At 32.4% G+C, this 10,770-nt stretch overlaps 1 long non-coding RNA gene across 1 annotated transcript; it reads left to right on the top strand.

The window, feature by feature from the left end:
* Positions 1 to 243: 243 nt before the first annotated feature.
* On the top strand, positions 244 to 8,293 carry LOC134542810 (uncharacterized). Its single transcript, XR_010076854.1, has 2 exons — positions 244 to 1,789; positions 3,224 to 8,293. It is a non-coding gene; the product is annotated as an uncharacterized LOC134542810 (long non-coding RNA).
* The last annotated feature ends 2,477 nt before the right edge of the window (positions 8,294 to 10,770 follow it).

Raw genomic sequence — 10,770 nt, 5'->3', positions numbered from 1 at the left:
ATCTAAAACAGTAAGGGAAACTGTTAAGTCCAGGAAAATAGCTGGCGGATTGTAAGAACAATTTATTTGTGTCACTCTGCTTCCCAAAGGGTCACACTGAGTCAATGAACAAAATTTTTAAACCTTGCACCCACATGCTTGCACCTACAAATTTTGAAGAAATCTTAATACTTTTTTTACAGCTGCATTCTTACTTATAAGTGTTTTAAAAACAAACATTAATGTTGATTATTAATATTATTTTTCCATTCTTTATCACATTACTAGGTAAGTTTTATAATTCTACTTTTTCTGATCAACCAGGCATTCTAGGTGGTGGTGGTCTGGAGCTAAACATTTTTGGGGACCTAATTTGGACAAAATGTACTTTGGGTGGCAGCTTAGATAAAAAACGTAATAAATATTTGGTATAAAAATTACAAGTTCAGAAGAAGAGTGCGGGAAAAGTAGGGCGAATGCTTGCCACCGGGCACTTCTGTACCCAATTGCAGCTATGATAATAATAATAATAATAATCCACAGCCTGGAACACTCCCCGGCATTCATTTGCTGATCATCCAAAGTACTACAAATAAGAGGAATGGAGGAATGAAATGGCCTGTAGCCACTGTTAAACAATTTTTTACTAGGCAAACTTTTCACTGCAATTTTATTTTGCGACATAGTTTAAGCTCTTGTTATAATTAGTTTCACAGAAATTGGTACTTTTACACAAACTGTTACTTTATTTTCGTAGCGGAAATTTTGTATATAGGAGAGTTATTAGACTACTGTGTCTAATTAAACACTACATATATAACTCCCGGAAAAAAAGCATTAAAATATTAGCATTACGAATCACGATTTTCAATAGCGCGTAGTTGACCGACGTTATAAAGTTATGAAAATAATCTTTCAAAACAATAACAAACATAACCTATCAAACATCAACATTAGCCATTTTCTTGAACTGTGCACATAAATTCTTTATAACGTTGGAAAAATGTTTTGTAATACCTACATCTCTCATCGAGTTTTTAAAAAAAGCTGCCAAGTATGTGTAATTATCATTTAAATGCAATTAACTAAAAAAAGTTCATAAAGCACAATGTTAAAACCGGACCACTGTCTTGTGGCGACAACGGCAGTTTTATGAACTAAATCCGTCAATAAGGGGGTCAAGAAAATACGCTTGTGTCCAGACCTGGTTTCTAAGACCGTGGTCGTGTGTGAATTTTGACGAGTCGTGTGCGAACCATATGATGACTTAAGACTTAACAGAAATGGTTATATTTTATATTTTTCGTTAAGACTTAAGGGAAGCGACCAATCACAACAAACCGGAACCTTTCAACCGGAAGTTTATGTCTTATTATTGGACCGAGCGAGGCAGTATTTTGGGTTAGAATTCGTATATTTGTCATTTGTAATCATCATCCATTTCGAAAAATAGATATCCCATTTGTCAATAACCTATTTCAAACCTGCTTCTCCGTTTCGAACAATGGCCGACCATGTGTTTTGTGCTGTGATTGGTTAGAATTAACGACTTCTATGTCAATCATAAACTGGAAAATGTAGTTTTGACTTAATCGTGTGCTCGATGTTAAGTTATAATTCTTAAGGAAATCTATCGTAAACCCAGCTTAAGATGTTGGAAGAACTGTGTTTTTGTTTGAAATTATGGGTATTGAAATACATGCTCTATTTTGTATGGTTCTGTACGTATGGATCCACACCTTTACTTGTGTGTCCTTCACCTTCATATATTAACTGTTTATTCTTTTCCTGAGCACATTACATATGAAAGGTTTGTGAACAAATGTAAATACTGCTTTGTTAGCAGACTAGTGATTCAAATTTTCTACTTGCTCATATATTTGTTAAGCTGCTTTCTTTTTGTGGGTATGGTCATTGGAAATAAACAGTGCAGAGAGTTAATTTGCATATCATTTTAAAATAAGTACTTTTTTTTTAATTTGCCTCAAGTTCCTGAGACTAGTGTTCGCAAGCCTTTTTTTTCTCGGCTCCTTTTTGATATTTATAATATTACACAATTTAAATTAAAAATCTTGTTAATAACCTACGTTTAAAATGAAACGGACGCTAATTTAATACATGTAATTAATATTAAGATATTTTTGTATATATGATCCAGGACTGTCAAAAGCATATAAAGTTAAATCATAATATTGCACTTCTTTGCTTGGAATATTTATATCACTTAACATTCATTTGTGTACAGATTATTTGTACGTAACTTAGTATACGAAAACGTATATTTTAAAACAAAGCATCAAGTAAGTACAATCATTGCTCTAAAAACAGAATACTGACAAAAATACAACTAAACGTTGTGTTTTTCGTTCCACTTTATTATAGACTGTGTTGTTCTGATTATACATATCTTAAACATAAATAAAGCTGTTACAAAAAAGTATTACAATATTTTTTTTCCAAAAATAGGGTTTTGAAAGTCACTTCAAAAAATACAAGAAACTACAGGTAATTAATAGTCAAGTTGCCTTTAATTGGGTATTGTGGACTTAGAAACATAGTCAGTTTATCTCGATTAGTTAGAATATTTATTATTTTATTTATGGTATAAACAAATTACAAAAAAGGCTAGGTAGGTTTATTACTAACTAATAGTCTACATGTGTACCGTGTTAGATGAAATTTGGGGAAATAGTTCCTAATAACATTTCAAATAACATTTTAAAATAATAAACTCGAAATGATCAAAATGTATACTAATCAAGACACCTTACTAAAAACTATGTGTGGTACAAATTTTATGACATGCTGAAAAAATGGTTTCTGTAATATGGTTTTGTAGCGAAAAAAAAATTAGAATTGGCCGTCATTTTGGAATATATTAACTTAATTTGAATTAAGTACATAGAGATGAGAGGTGACCTAACTAGTATGTGTTACAAGTTTGAAGAAATTCGATACACACGCAAACTCATAAAATACCCTGACAACTTTTTTTCCTGAAAAAAAATTTGCGGGGAACATTTGAACATTTTTAGTACGGCCTATGCGATATAGAATATAGGGAAACTGTTCGTGGCACTACTGATTCCGGCGCAATACTATCTACAGTAAAATATTTCCTACTGAAGACTTGACAGAAGATGATTATGTTTTGCTCTTTCTACATTTTTTTTTCTATTTCCTCTCTAAAACCACTTGAATCACTGCTTTTATTCATTCAGCTTATTTGTTTGTATTTTTATAGCTGCCAATTTGGACAACCAAAAATTCGACATAAATAGAAACAGGTATGGAGGCCATACATTTGTGCGCCGAACGAGTTCTATGAATGCGGTTTCAACTTTCTCCACCGTTCTGCCGGTAAGTTTACCGAGAAATTACATAGGAGCGGGACAAGAACCAATGATCACTCAGTGTGCAAGTAGCCTACATTAATGTGATCGGTACTTATGCATCAAAGTCTCGACAGAAACTGACGGTCATATATAATAAACAAACGTGTTAGTTAACAGGCCTAATTTACTACCCACATTAGTAATGTGAGAAGTGATATGAAATTATTACACACAGTGTACAGTTAAACTCCAGGTCCTGCCTGATGAAATATTTGCAACTAGCTGAAGAGCCCAGCGTTGCCCGGGCTAAACACATCGTGAAGAGACTTCTTGTAGGCCGATGGGGATAATTATTTTCGAAATATCATGAGACAGTACATATTATGTACTGAAATTTGGCTTTAAGGGGTGTGGGGATGTTTTTCCGAAATCTCACGTAGACGTTGACCTTCCTCGTTTTTCAAATGTCAAGTGTCAAAATATCATCGAGATAGGAGTAAAACGGTAGATTTTTGTAAGAAAGAAACAAAAATATACTTATATATATATATATATAACGCCACCACAATCCCCCCTCCCATATAGTTTTTGGGAAACCACGTTCTTAGTTGATGTCTTTGTAATATAAGGGACATCCCTGCCGAGTTTTAATTATGTAAGGCACATAGATACTTGAAAGAAAAAAAAGGAATTTTGATTTTTAACCTTCCTTTGGGAGCTGATTTTCGTAAGATCTTTTCTTAGCGGGTAGTCACTTAGCAAAAGGAATACGAGTACCAAATTTAAAGTATGTCGGTTCAATGCTTCCGGAGATGAAACATAGAGAATAAAATACTTGACTCAGTATAAAATATTACATGGACAAAGCAATATTAATACATTAATTCCACATATACTCGTTACTATGAAAGTGTAAGTTTTATTCTTTATGAAAACCATAATTAATTAACAATACGAAAAATCAAAGCTGAAGTACCAGGCGTTGCCCAGGCTAAACACATCATAATATAAGGAACATAAATACCAAGTTTCAAGTCTGTAAGACATAAATTTGAAAAACGGGAAATGCCAATTTTAAAGTCCCATTGATTTCACAGTCTCGGCGCATCAAGGCTACGCATCAGAAAAACCGGGACGCCAATCTTCAACTTCTTTTTGTGGTAAGGCATCAGGTAACCCATAGGAAAGACGTGATGCACCAAACGAAAGCGCGTTACAAATTAAAGGCAACGCCATCTATTGACAAATTTCTAAACGAAACTGTTATTAGTGCCTTTAGTTCGTTAGCAGCCGCGAGCACGGCCTTAGAACTACAGGTCTGGACACTTGTCTATCTTGCCATGCATTCAACTTGACCCCCTTATTGACTGATTTAGTTCATGAAACGGCCGCTGGCGCCACAAGACAGTGGTCCGGTTTTAGCGTGTTGACAATAGGAATTATTTTAAATAAATCAGAAGTACTCGTTTGTCAAGAAGGGTAGTTGTTTTATATTTTTGACGTTTATTATTTATAATAAAAAAGTTATGTATGCGCATAAAACTGAACATTGAAGTGTGCAAGTTTTGAGTAATGTTGATTTTTCTGTTTGGGGCGGGATGGTGGAGAGGTTATTGGAGGCAGTTTTTGAAGTAATGTGAACCTTCTAATTTTTTTTAACCAAGTTCAAATAATTCATCGTGCTGTAAAATGCCAAATCGCTGCGTTGCTCCAGGTTGTAAAACAAATTACAACAGTTAATTTGACAAGTGTCATGTGTTCAGTGCACCCAAACATAAACAACGCCGATTGTTGTGGCAGGCAGCAATTCCGAGGAAGGACTTTATATTAAAAAGCAGTCATTTCGTATGCGAGAAACATTTCATCGAAGCTGCATTGCACACATAAGTATTGTGTAATTATTTCTTGCTGATTTGTGCACATGTAATATATCTATACATATTTATGTATTGTTATGAAAGTTAAATTCTAGTGAGTTTATTTGTCTATAGTTTCTGTAAACGAGTTATTTTATCTATTGGTTCAGTTTTTCCTTCGCAATATTTTGTTTGGTATATTTATCAAACCACTTGAAAAATGTACATGAAAATGTTGTCTCATGATTATCATAAAAATGAACACTTTAAAAATTGATACTCAGTACACTAGCTAAATTGTACTTTTTATTCAAAATAACATAGTACTTTGGTTGCAAATAATAGGGTAATTTGAGCTACTAACAGTTATTTAGTGATAAGTCGACTGTTTCCACAGTTGCATAATACCTTGAGGGCTGTCAAAATAGTGGCAAGTAGGCTATACATATAGGTTTATTATGTTTTTTCGTAGAAAAGTTACTATGTATAAAGAATTCAATAGAGGGATTGTCTATCATCTGCATTCTCCTGGATCGGTTCTGTTGTGCTTAGATACCTACGTAGAAAGATGTTGAGATGACCCTTTGTTCATTATTAAATGAGAATACTCACCAATTTAATAGTAATGCACTGTTGTAGGTTTTTTTTTGTTGTGGATGTTTGTTAGAATTAATTGATGTTTTTGCACAGAAAATATGTCATTTGCAAATATACATTTGAGGCTGTTTTAGTTGTATATTTGCAAAAAATGAACTGATGCACTAAAATATCAGTTCAAAAGAAGTTTTTTTTATGAAATTAAAAATCTGTTATTAATGATGATAGATATTGAACTATCTGAATTTTTAAACCTTTATGAAGTAGGTAGTGATGTAGTTGAACATTAAAATGTTTTAAAAATTCATAAAGCTAAGTAGGGTTCATGGGTATTGAAGGGTTTATTCTTCCTGTAAATAGTTAATCTGCTTTCTCTGTATTTTAAATTTCACACAAATTATTGAGCATAATATTTAATATTTTTATAATAATTTTGTAAACAGACTGATTTCTTGTACTTAAGTTCGGCAGGAAAAATTGGTTTAGTTCATTTCAAATTATTGTTCTAAAATCACTTACATGCTATGGAACTCGTCAATATTGTTCTGAAGATTGGTGATTGTGTTCTCGACAAATGATCTAACATTTTTTTACATAAATTTTATTAAACAAACAATATTTTTGTACCAATGTTCAGGGACAGCAGACTGGTGATTGGTTGATGCAATTTTGGGTTGGAAATAATTTCCTATCACTTAAGGAACTTTTCCTTTCATTCTTAGATACCATTGTGCCATCAGGAACAAATAAGAAAGTGACTAATTTCCCAGCATTAATAACAATAATAATTGAAGGAGAAAAATAATGTTGGACACATCAAAATACAGTAGAACCCTGTTATAATGTTCCTGCATATAATGTTTTCCTGCTTATAATGTCATATTTTTAAAGTCCCAATATTTCCCCGACAAGGACAATGTATTTATTTCCTGCATATAACATTCATAAACAGTGTAATTTCCTGCTTATAATGTTTGCTTTCTAACATTCAATAAATGGGGCAAATATGTTTTAAAACCAAATTATTCCAACACTTTCAATAAAAAGTTTCCTTTATGTATGTTTATGTTGACAATCACTGCCATACAATACATGAAGTTTGTTAAAATACAATTTTATGCAATATACTGAAGGTACACAATGTTCATAGTTACGTGTCAGTTGGCACCCTTAGTCAACTCTTCTCTGCCTTGCCATTGCAGTGGGTATTCAGATGCACGTACATAGTCCTACGATATTTAAGTTGCCAACCATTGAGCGAGGGCATAACTAAAAGTGTTTTCTATTGCCTACAAATAATTTTTTTTTTTTATTCATACGTAGGAATCCCAAAATCAAACATTTTCAGGTGGCGAAGGAGTAGGCGTTCTCACTCTTAATGTTGTCATCATGAATCGTGAGACAATTTTACAAAAAATGTGGCAGTGTATCTTTGAAGACAAACAAAATTTAACCAGGGAACAAGATGAAGTTGAAAAATTGTTGGCTTGTTTCAGAAAATTCATGTATCAAGTATAATATCTTTGGTTTTAACATTAAAGTTGTTTACATAGCTTTGGTACAAAGCTCGAACATTGTTATGTGCTAAATTGAGATTTCCTGCTTATAACGTTTTCCTGCTTATGTTTTTTTTGTTGTGCTCCCTTGAAAAACATTATAACAGGGTTCTACTGTAGGTATTTTGTTGTACCAGATACAGTTTTTTTTATAGACAGTTGGTACTGGGACTTACATGTATTTCCACCTCCCCTTCCATTATCAAAGTTTTATTACAGTTTAGTTTGTATTTTGGCCTGAAGACTATTAAGATGTTAAGTATTTTCTATAGATCATAAATTATATATTAACAAAGTAAGTGTGCATGTTTTTCATAAAGATATTGTAATAGCTTGAAGAATAAAAAGCTTAGTAACAATGCTGTTCAGTTATATTTTAACCAAGCAAGATGGTAGGTACTGCATTTGTGTTATTGAAAATAATTGAGAGTTCTAGAAATATAAGAGTACATACATCTCCCAGTCGTAGGACAAAAAAATGTTTTTTGTGTGTGTATCTATGAGTACCAACCCATGAGTACTCGTGCATTTATCTTTGTATATATGTAGTACATCTCCCTAAATAGTCTTAACATCATTTATTTTCTGTAAATATATAATATGATTTGTAATAAAATTTTCATTTCATAACATGTTTTTAAATAAGTACCTAAACTCATAAGTTTTTTATGCTAATAGAAAGTTAGGGCACATGGTAATAGTTTATAAAATTTTGATAAGTTATGTTCTGCTGATCTTTGTACTCTGCTCAAAATGTTTCACACCATGTAAACATGTCATCATTTTATTTATATTATAATATACTTATGTAAGTATCTTAAGATTATGTAAAATATTATTTTAATTGATAACATGTATTATTTGATGTATTTTTAATTGTAAAAAGTGGCTTGTCCAATACCATTGTGTATATTTCACTATACAGGAATAATCTGGATTGGATGCAAATAAACAAAATAGCAAACCAAAACCTAACTGAATTAGCCCTTTTCCTGCTCCTAAGACTGTTCAAGCACGTGTTTAATCACACACATAATGTCTCGTGCATGATTACAGCTCACTCTCATTGTATGCATAAAAAAAATTATTTAGAAGAATACACAACACTTATTCTTTCCACAAATGATACATTTGACAGACTGTGTAATAGCATGCCATGAAGGAAGATATCTACATAATATTTCAAGATTTTGTTGTACCAGTTGTATATGTAATTCCATTAGTTATATTAAAATCCCTACATTGCAAATTAAAGAGTTACTGGACATTACATACTGAACATTGACAAGGGTACCTATTCACTTGTGAGAGTAATGCAATACACTGTATTTTTGTACCAATGATCAGCAGGGAAAACTTTTTCAGTTCAGTTAAAATTTATTTTTCAAAAGAGCAGTTACCGTTACATTCTATAGAACTGGTCTATTTTTCTGAAATTCGGTGGTGGTGTTCCTGATTTGGTGGTATTGCGAAAGTGCATAACTTAGTATAGTATTATGGGTATGGTCATAATTTCAACCTTTCTCATTATTCAAACAATAGTCGCAAATGATTTAGCATTGTTTGTTAATTTGTTATAAATTTGTTTTACAGACAATATTTTGTACCTATGTGTGGTGACTGTGGATTTGGAATGATTTGATGTAATTATGGGTCAGAAATTATTTCAAAACACTTAAGTAACTTTTCCTTTCAGTTTTAAATACCACTCTGACATGAACAAATAATTTAGTGACAATTTTGCCCTGCATTAATTGTAGAGGGGGAAAATAGTGTTAAGTGCATCAGAATATTTTGTTGCTCCAGATATGGTTTTTTATTCCCAGTTAGTACAAAAAAATAACTGCACTTCCTAGGTGTATTTCCACCTTTCCCCTTCCATTTTGTAAAATTTTTACAGTTTCCTTTGTATTTTCGGTTAAAGACCATTAAGATGTTTAATATTTTCTGTAGGTCATAAATTATATATTAACCAAGTAGTATGTATAACTGTGTGACAAAGGCCACTAGGAAATAATTACGTATTAAAAATAAGACAAACATACAGATACAGATCGGTACTTGTAGAAAGTAAACACACGCACACAGTTCGGATGACATTTTTGTGCGGAAGCGCGGTCGCAATGGTTTTGCTAACTTAAGCAAGCTTCATCTGTTGAGTAAATGTGTCGTACAAACTGTGTGTTTTTGCTTTCTACAAGTACCGATCTGTGAGTACTTGTGTGTCTGTCTTATTTTTATTATGAAAGTAGTATGTTTGTTTTTCATGAAGATATTGTGACTGCTTGGAAAAAAGAAATCCTAGGTAACAACATACCTAGTCATCGTTGAAACAAGCAAACTGCATCTGTATTATTGAAACTATACTGAAGTTCCTTTATTATGTCTTGATTATCAATAGTGAAAAGGTTATGGAATGGGAGGAAATGTGTTATCTCAATATATGCAAAATACAATATAAATATAATGAAATGAAGTACGATGTTAAAAGGTTGCAGTGAATGCAAAATCTAAAACAGTAAGGACAACTGTTAAGTCCAGGATAATAGCTGGCGGAGTGTAAGAACAATTTATTAGTGTCACTCTGCTTCCCAAAGGGTCACACTAAGTCAATGAACAAAATTTTTAAACCTTCCACCCACATGCTTGCACCTACAAATTTTGGAGAAATCTTAATAGCTTTTTTTACAGCTGCATTCTGACTTATAAGTGTTTTAAAAACAAACATCAATGTTGATTATTAATATTATTTTTCCATTCTTTATCACATTACTTGGTAAGTTTTCAAATTCTACTTTTTCTGATCAACCAGGCATTCTAGGTGGTGGTGGTCGTCTGGAGCTAAACATTTTTGGGGACCTAATTTGGACAAAAAGTACTTTGGGTGGCAGCTTAGATAAAAACGTAATAAATATTTGGTATAAAAATTATAAGTTCAGAAGAAGAGTGCGGGAAAAGTAGGGAGAATGCTTGCCACCGGGCACTTCTGTACCCAATTGCAGCTATGATGATGATGATAATAATAATAATCCACAGCTTGCAACACTCCCCGGCATTCATTTGCTGATCATCCAAAGTACTACAAATAAGAGAAATGGTTGAATGGAATGGCCTGTAGCAACTGTTAAACAATTTTTTCCTAGGCAAACTTTTCACTGCACTTTTATTTTGCGACATAGTTTAAGCTCTTGTTATAGTTAGTTTCACAGAAATTGATACTTTTACACAAACTGTTACTTTATTTTCGTAGCTTGGCGTAGTCAGTTAGCGGAAATTTTGTACATAGGAGAGTTATTAGACTACTGTGTCTAATTAAACACTATATATATATATATAACTCCCCGAAAAAAGCATTAAAATATTAGCATTATGAATCACGATTTTCAATAGCGCGTAGTTGACCGACGTTATTAAATTATGAAAATAATCTTTCAAAACAATAACAAA

Source organism: Bacillus rossius (genome assembly GCF_032445375.1).
Source record: "Bacillus rossius redtenbacheri isolate Brsri chromosome 9 unlocalized genomic scaffold, Brsri_v3 Brsri_v3_scf9_2, whole genome shotgun sequence".
NCBI classification, from domain to species: Eukaryota; Metazoa; Arthropoda; class Insecta; order Phasmatodea; family Bacillidae; genus Bacillus; species Bacillus rossius.
The sequence above is the reverse complement of the archived record's forward strand: the minus strand, read 5'-3'. Positions and strand labels throughout refer to the sequence as shown.